Below are 9,008 nucleotides of genomic sequence, written 5' to 3'. Positions count from 1 at the left end.
ATTGACCCGGTGACTCCCCTGCCTCGGGTGGGCCCGATCCTTTTTTCCGCTTTTTTTTTTTTTTTTTTTTTTGGGGTCCGGAGAGTGGTCTGGATGCCCCCCCAGAACCCCTTTTGCGGTCGTTGAAATTTTTTTTTTCAGACTTCCAGGGTCCCGATCCCTGACCACGGCGTCGCAGGCTAGCCTGGGAGACTTGTCTGGCGAGGGCAGGCACAGGGTTGACAAGGTGTCCGGACGGGAAGGAAGCCCCGAGCCCCGGGGCACGGGTACCCGGCCTGAGCGGGGTCCGTCCGGCCCCAGCCCGCGGGGGAGGCTCCGGGTTGACCTGGTGTCCGGACGGGAAGGAAGCCCCGAGCCCGGGGCAAGGGGACCCGGGCGGAGCGGGGTCTGTCCGGCTCCAGCCCGCGGGGGAGGCTCCGGGTTGACCTGGTGTCCGGACGGGAAGGAAGCCCCGATCCCGGGGCAAGGGGACCCGGACGGAGCGGTATCCGCCGAGCCCCAGCCCGCGGGGGCAGGAACCGGGTTGACCTGTTGGCCGAAAAGCAAACCGGCCACCAGGTCAACCCGTTCAAAGTATAGGGTTGACCTGGTGGCCGAAAAGCAAACCGGCCACCAGGTCAACCCATTGAAAGTATAGGGTTGACCTGGTGGCCGAAAAACAAACCGGCCACCAGGTCAACCCGTTCAAAGTATAGGGTTGACCTGGTGGCCGAAAAGCAAACCGGCCACCAGGTCAACCCATTGAAAGTATAGGGTTGACCTGGTGGCCGAAAAACAAACCGGCCACCAGGTCAACCCGTTCAAAGTATAGGGTTGACCTGGTGGCCGAAAAGCAAACCGGCCACCAGGTCAACCCATTGAAAGTATAGGGTTGACCTGGTGGCCGGACGGGAAGGAAGCCCCGAGCCCCGGGGCAGGGGGACCCGGGTGGAGTGGGGTCCGTCCGGCTCCAGGCCGCGGGGGAGGCTCCGGGTTGACCTGGTGTCCGGACGGGAACGAAGCCCCGACCCCGTGGCAGGGGGACCCGCACGGAGAAGGCGTCCGACCGGCCCCAGCTCGCGCTGCAGGCTCCGGGTTGACCTGGTGACTCCCCTGCCTCGGGTGGCCCCGATCCTTTTTTTCCGTTTTTTTTTTTTTCCGTTTTTTGGCCGGAGAGTGGTCGGGATGCCCCCCCGGCACCCCTTTTGTGGTCGTTGAAAATTTTGTTTCAGACTTCCAGGGGCCCGATCCCTGACCGGGGCGTTTCAGGCTGGCCTGGCGGACTTCTCTGCACAGGCTCCGGATTGACCCGGTGACTCCCCTGCCTCGGGTGGGCCCGATCCTTTTTTCCGTTTTTTTTTTTTTTGGGTCCGGAGAGTGGTCTGGATGCCCCCCCAGAACCCCTTTTGGGGTCGGTGAAAAATTTTTTTCAGACTTCCAGGGTCCCGATCCCTGACCACGGCGCCGCAGGCTGGTCTGGGGGACTTGTCTGGCGAGGGCAGGCACAGGGTTGACATGGTGTCCGGACGGGAAGGAAGCCCCGAGCCCCGGGGCACGGGTACCCGGCCTGAGCGGGGTCCGTCCGGCTCCAGCCCGCGGGGGAGGCTCCGGGTTGACCTGGTGTCCGGAAGCCCCGAGCCCCAGGGCAGGGGTACCCGGGCTGATCGGGGTCCGTCCGGCCCCAGCCCGCGGTGCAGGCTCCGGGTTTACCTGGTGTCCGGAAGCCCCGAGCCCCAGGGCAGGGGTACCCGGGCTGATCGGGGTCCGTCCGGCCCCAGCCCGCGGTGCAGGCTCCGGGTTGACCTGGTGTCCGGAAGCCCCGAGCCCCAGGGCAGGGGTACACGGGCTGATCGGGGTCCGTCCGGCCCCAGCCCTCGGTGCAGGCTCCGGGTTGACCTGGTGACTCCCCTGCCTCGCGTGGCCCCGATCCTTTTTTCCGTTTTTTTTTTCCTTTTTTGGCCGGAGAGTGCTCGCGATGCCTCCCCCCCGCCACCCCGTTTTGGGTCGGTGGGAAAAAAATCAGACTTCCAGGGACCCGATCCCTGGCCGCGGCGTTTCAGGCTGGCCTGGCGGACTTCTCTGCACAGGCTCCGGGTTGAACCAGTGACTCCCCTGCCTCGGGTGGGCCCGATCCTTTTTTCCGTTTTTTTTTTTTATTTATTTTTTGGCCGGAGAGTGGTAGGGATGCCTTCCCCGCCACCCCGTTTGGGGTCGGTGAAAAAAAATTCAGACTTCCAGGGGCCCGATCCCTGGCCGCGGCGTTTCAGGCTGCCCTGGCGGACTTCTCTGCACAGGCTCCGGGTTGAACCAGTGACTCCCCTGCCTCGGGTGGGCCCGATCCTTTTTTCCGGGTTTTTTTTTTTTTTTTTTTGGGGGTCCGGAGAGTGGTCTGGATGTCCCTCAGATCCCCTTTTGGGGTCGATGAAAATTTTTTAAAAAGACTTCCAGGGTCCCGATCCCTGACCACGGCATCGCAGAGTGGCCTGGGGGGCTTGTCCGGCGGGGGGCAGGCTGCGGCTTGACATGGTGTCCGGACGGGAAGGAAGCCCCGAGCCCGCGGCAGGGGGACCCGGGCGGAGCGGGGTCCGTCCGGCCCCAGCCCGCGGGGGGAAGGCTCCGGGTTGACCTGGTGTCCGGAAGCCCCGAGCCCCGGGGCAGGGGTACCCGGGCTGATCGGGGTCCGTCCGGCCCCAGCCCGCGGTGCAGGCTCCGGGTTGACCTGGTGTCCGGAAGCCCCGAGCCCCAGGGCAGGGGTACCCGGGCTGATCGGGGTCCGTCCGGCCCCAGCCCGCGGTGCAGGCTCCGGGTTGACCTGGTGACTCCCCTGCCTCGGGTGGCCCCGATCCTTTTTTCCGTTTTTTTTTTTTTTTTCATTTTTTGGCCGGAGAGTGGTAGGGATGCCTTCCCCCGCCACCCCGTTTGGGGTCGGTGAAAAAAAATTTCAGACTTCCAGGGCCCCGATCCCTGGCGGGGCGTTTCAGGCTGGCCGGCGGGACCTCTCGGGCACAGGCGCCGGGTTGACCCGGTGACTCCCCTGCCTCGGGTGGCCCCGATCCTTTTTTCCGTTTTATTTTTTTTTGGGTCCGGAGAGTGGTCTGGATGCCCCTCAGATCGCCTTTTGGGGTCGGTGAAAATTTTTAAAAAAGACTTCCAGGGTCCCGATCCGTGACCACGGCGTCGCAGGGTGGCCTGGGGGGCTTGTCCGGCGGGGGGCAGGCTCCGGCTTGACATGGTGTCCGGACGGGAAGGAAGCCCCGAGCCCGCGGCAGGGGGACCCGGGCGGAGCGGGGTCCGTCCGGCCCCAGCCCGCGGGGGGAAGGCTCCGGGTTGACCTGGTGTCCGGAAGCCCCGAGCCCCGGGGCAGGGGTACCCGGGCTGATCGTGGTCCGTCCGGCCCCAGCCCGCGGTGCAGGCTCCGGGTTGACCTGGTGTCCGGAAGCCCCGAGCCCCAGGGCAGGGGTACCCGGGCTGATCGGGGTCCGTCCGGCCCCAGCCCGCGGTGCAGGCTCCGGGTTGACCTGGTGACTCCCCTGCCTCGGGTGGCCCCGATCCTTTTTTCCGTTTTTTTTTTTTTTTTTCATTTTTTGGCCGGAGAGTGGTAGGGATGCCTTCCCCCGCCACCCCGTTTGGGGTCGGTGAAAAAAAATTTCAGACTTCCAGGGCCCCGATCCCTGGCGGGGCGTTTCAGGCTGGCCGGCGGGACCTCTCGGGCACAGGCGCCGGGTTGACCCGGTGACTCCCCTGCCTCGGGTGGCCCCGATCCTTTTTTCCGTTTTTTTTTTTTTTTTCATTTTTTGGCCGGAGAGTGGTAGGGATGCCTTCCCCCGCCACCCCGTTTGGGGTCGGTGAAAAAAAATTTCAGACTTCCAGGGCCCCGATCCCTGGCGGGGCGTTTCAGGCTGGCCGGCGGGACCTCTCGGGCACAGGCGCCGGGTTGACCCGGTGACTCCCCTGCCTCGGGTGGCCCCGATCATTTTTTCCGTTTTTTTTTTTTTGGGTCCGGAGAGTGGTCTGGATGCCCCTCAGATCGCCTTTTGGGGTCGCTGAAAATTTTTAAAAAAGACTTCCAGGGTCCCGATCCGTGACCACGGCGTCGCAGGGTGGCCTGGGGGGCTTGTCCGGCGGGGGGCAGGCTGCGGCTTGACATGGTGTCCGGACGGGAAGGAAGCCCCGAGCCCGCGGCAGGGGGACCCGGGCGGAGCGGGGTCCGTCCGGCCCCAGCCCGCGGGGGGCAGGCTCCGGGTTGACCTGGTGTCCGGAAGCCCCGAGCCCCAGGGCAGGGGTACCCGTGCTGATCGGGGTCCGTCCGGCCCCAGCCCGCGGTGCAGGCTCCGGGTTGACCTGGTGTCCGGAAGCCCCGAGCCCCGGGGCAGGGGTACCCGGGCTGATCGGGGTCCGTCCGGCCCCAGCCCGCGGGGGCAGGAACCGGGTTGACCTGGTGGCCGGAGGAGAATTAAGCCCGGGGCACGGACACCCGGACGGAGCGGGGTCCTCCTAGCCCCAGCCCGCGGGGGCAGGAACCGGGTTGACCTGGTGGCCGGAGGAGTATTAAGCCCGGGGCAGGGGCACCCGGACGGAGCGGCGTCCGCCCGGCCCCAGCCCGCGGGGGCAGGAACCGGGTTGACCTGGTGGCCGGAGGAGAATTAAGCCCGGGGCCCCGGGGCAGGGGCACCCGGACGGAGCGGGGTCCGCCCGGCCCCAGCCCGCGGGGGCAGGAACCGGGTTGACCTGGTGGCCGGAGGAGTATTAAGCCCGGGGCAGGGGCACCCGGACGGAGCGGCGTCCGCCCGGCCCCAGCCCGCGGGGGCAGGAACCGGGTTGACCTGGTGGCCGGAGGAGAATTAAGCCCGGGGCCGCGGGGCAGGGGCACCCGGACGGAGCGGGGTCCGCCCGGCCCCAGCCCGCGGGGGCAGGAACCGGGTTGACCTGGTGGCCGGAGGAGAATTAAGCCCGGGGCCCCGGGGCAGGGGCACCCGGACGGAGCGGGGTCCGCCCGGCCACAGCCCGCGGGGGCAGGAACCGGGTTGACCTGGTGGCCGGAGGAGTATTAAGCCCGGGGCAGGGGCACCCGGACGGAGCGGCGTCCGCCCGGCCCCAGCCCGCGGGGGCAGGAACCGGGTTGACCTGGTGGCCGGAGGAGTATTAAGCCCGGGGCAGGGGCACCCGGACGGAGCGGGGTCCGCCCGGCCACAGCCCGCGGGGGCAGGAACCGGGTTGACCTGGTGGCCGGAGGAGTATTAAGCCCGGGGCAGGGGCACCCGGACGGAGCGGCGTCCGCCCGGCCCCAGCCCGCGGGGGCAGGAACCGGGTTGACCTGGTGGCCGGAGGAGTATTAAGCCCGGGGCAGGGGCACCCGGACGGAGCGGGGTCCGCCCGGCCCCAGCCCGCGGGGGCAGGAACCGGGTTGACCTGGTGGCCGGAGGAGAATTAAGCCCGGGGCCCCGGGGCAGGGGCACCCGGACGGAGCGGGGTCCGCCCGGCCCCAGCCCGCGGGGGCAGGAACCGGGTTGACCTGGTGGCCGGAGGAGAATTAAGCCCGGGGCCCCCGGGCAGGGGCACCCGGACGGAGCGGGGTCCGCCCGGCCCCAGCCCGCGGGGGCAGGAACCGGGTTGACCTGGTGGCCGGAGGAGAATTAAGCCCGGGGCCCCGGGGCAGGGGCACCCGGACGGAGCGGGGTCCGCCCGGCCCCAGCCCGCGGGGGCAGGAACCGGGTTGACCTGGTGGCCGGAGGAGAATTAAGCCCGGGGCCCCGGGGCAGGGGCACCCGGACGGAGCGGGGTCCGCCCGGCCCCAGCCCGCGGGGGCAGGAACCGGGTTGACCTGGTGGCCGGAGGAGAATTAAGCCCGGGGCCCCGGGGCAGGGGCACCCGGACGGAGCGGGGTCCGCCCGGCCCCAGCCCGCGGGGGCAGGAACCGGGTTGACCTGGTGGCCGGAGGAGAATTAAGCCCGGGGCCCCGGGGCAGGGGCACCCGGACGGAGCGGGGTCCGCCCGGCCCCAGCCCGCGGGGGCAGGAACCGGGTTGACCTGGTGGCCGGAGGAGAATTAAGCCCGGGGCCCCGGGGCAGGGGCACCCGGACGGAGCGGGGTCCGCCCGGCCCCAGCCCGCGGGGGCAGGAACCGGGTTGACCTGGTGGCCGGAGGAGAATTAAGCCCGGGGCCCCGGGGCAGGGGCACCCGGACGGAGCGGGGTCCGCCCGGCCCCAGCCCGCGGGGGCAGGAACCGGGTTGACCTGGTGGCCAAAAAGCAAACCGGCCACCAGGTAAACCCGTTCAAAGTATAGGGTTGACCTGGTGGCCGAACAGCAAACCGGCCACCAGGTAAACCCGTTCAAAGTATAGGGTTGACCTGGTGGCCGAAAAACAAACCGGCCACCAGGTCAACCCGTTCAAAGTATAGGGTTGACCTGGTGGCCGAAAAGCAAAGCGGCCACCAGGTAAACCCGTTCAAAGTATAGGGTTGACCTGGTGGCCGAAAATCAAAGCGGCCACCAGGTCAACCCGTTCAAAGTATAGGGTTGACCTGGTGGCCGAAAAGCAAACCGGCCACCAGGTCAACCCATTGAAAGTATAGGGTTGACCTGGTGGCCGGACGGGAAGGAAGCCCCGAGCCCCGGGGCAGGGGGACCCGGGTGGAGTGGGGTCCGTCCGGCTCCAGGCCGCGGGGGAGGCTCCGGGTTGACCTGGTGTCCGGACGGGAACGAAGCCCCGACCCCGTGGCAGGGGGACCCGCACGGAGAAGGCGTCCGACCGGCCCCAGCTCGCGCTGCAGGCTCCGGGTTGACCTGGTGACTCCCCTGCCTCGGGTGGCCCCGATCCTTTTTTTTCCGGTTTTTTTTTCCGTTTTTTGGCCGGAGAGTGGTCGGGATGGCCCCCCGGCACCCCTTTTGTGGTCGTTGAAAATTTTGTTTCAGACTTCCAGGGGCCCGATCCCTGACCGAGGCGTTTCAGGCTGGCCTGGCGGACTTCTCTGCACAGGCTCCGGATTGACCCGGTGACTCCCCTGCCTCGGGTGGGCCCGATCCTTTTTTCCGCTTTTTTTTTTTTTTTTTTTTTTGGGGTCCGGAGAGTGGTCTGGATGCCCCCCCAGAACCCCTTTTGCGGTCGTTGAAATTTTTTTTTTCAGACTTCCAGGGTCCCGATCCCTGACCACGGCGTCGCAGGCTAGCCTGGGAGACTTGTCTGGCGAGGGCAGGCACAGGGTTGACAAGGTGTCCGGACGGGAAGGAAGCCCCGAGCCCCGGGGCACGGGTACCCGGCCTGAGCGGGGTCCGTCCGGCCCCAGCCCGCGGGGGAGGCTCCGGGTTGACCTGGTGTCCGGACGGGAAGGAAGCCCCGAGCCCGGGGCAAGGGGACCCGGGCGGAGCGGGGTCTGTCCGGCTCCAGCCCGCGGGGGAGGCTCCGGGTTGACCTGGTGTCCGGACGGGAAGGAAGCCCCGATCCCGGGGCAAGGGGACCCGGACGGAGCGGTATCCGCCGAGCCCCAGCCCGCGGGGGCAGGAACCGGGTTGACCTGTTGGCCGAAAAGCAAACCGGCCACCAGGTCAACCCGTTCAAAGTATAGGGTTGACCTGGTGGCCGAAAAGCAAACCGGCCACCAGGTCAACCCATTGAAAGTATAGGGTTGACCTGGTGGCCGAAAAACAAACCGGCCACCAGGTCAACCCGTTCAAAGTATAGGGTTGACCTGGTGGCCGAAAAGCAAACCGGCCACCAGGTCAACCCATTGAAAGTATAGGGTTGACCTGGTGGCCGAAAAACAAACCGGCCACCAGGTCAACCCGTTCAAAGTATAGGGTTGACCTGGTGGCCGAAAAGCAAACCGGCCACCAGGTCAACCCATTGAAAGTATAGGGTTGACCTGGTGGCCGGACGGGAAGGAAGCCCCGAGCCCCGGGGCAGGGGGACCCGGGTGGAGTGGGGTCCGTCCGGCTCCAGGCCGCGGGGGAGGCTCCGGGTTGACCTGGTGTCCGGACGGGAACGAAGCCCCGACCCCGTGGCAGGGGGACCCGCACGGAGAAGGCGTCCGACCGGCCCCAGCTCGCGCTGCAGGCTCCGGGTTGACCTGGTGACTCCCCTGCCTCGGGTGGCCCCGATCCTTTTTTTCCGTTTTTTTTTTTTTCCGTTTTTTGGCCGGAGAGTGGTCGGGATGCCCCCCCGGCACCCCTTTTGTGGTCGTTGAAAATTTTGTTTCAGACTTCCAGGGGCCCGATCCCTGACCGGGGCGTTTCAGGCTGGCCTGGCGGACTTCTCTGCACAGGCTCCGGATTGACCCGGTGACTCCCCTGCCTCGGGTGGGCCCGATCCTTTTTTCCGTTTTTTTTTTTTTTGGGTCCGGAGAGTGGTCTGGATGCCCCCCCAGAACCCCTTTTGGGGTCGGTGAAAAATTTTTTTCAGACTTCCAGGGTCCCGATCCCTGACCACGGCGCCGCAGGCTGGTCTGGGGGACTTGTCTGGCGAGGGCAGGCACAGGGTTGACATGGTGTCCGGACGGGAAGGAAGCCCCGAGCCCCGGGGCACGGGTACCCGGCCTGAGCGGGGTCCGTCCGGCTCCAGCCCGCGGGGGAGGCTCCGGGTTGACCTGGTGTCCGGAAGCCCCGAGCCCCAGGGCAGGGGTACCCGGGCTGATCGGGGTCCGTCCGGCCCCAGCCCGCGGTGCAGGCTCCGGGTTTACCTGGTGTCCGGAAGCCCCGAGCCCCAGGGCAGGGGTACCCGGGCTGATCGGGGTCCGTCCGGCCCCAGCCCGCGGTGCAGGCTCCGGGTTGACCTGGTGTCCGGAAGCCCCGAGCCCCAGGGCAGGGGTACCCGGGCTGATCGGGGTCCGTCCGGCCCCAGCCCTCGGTGCAGGCTCCGGGTTGACCTGGTGACTCCCCTGCCTCGCGTGGCCCCGATCCTTTTTTCCGTTTTTTTTTTCCTTTTTTGGCCGGAGAGTGCTCGCGATGCCTCCCCCCCGCCACCCCGTTTTGGGTCGGTGGGAAAAAAATCAGACTTCCAGGGACCCGATCCCTGGCCGCGGCGTTTCAGGCTGG

This window comes from Lepidochelys kempii, unplaced genomic scaffold (genome assembly GCF_965140285.1).
Source record: "Lepidochelys kempii isolate rLepKem1 unplaced genomic scaffold, rLepKem1.hap1 scaffold_83, whole genome shotgun sequence".
Classification (NCBI taxonomy): Eukaryota; Metazoa; Chordata; order Testudines; family Cheloniidae; genus Lepidochelys; species Lepidochelys kempii.
Note: the sequence above shows the minus strand (reverse complement) of the source record.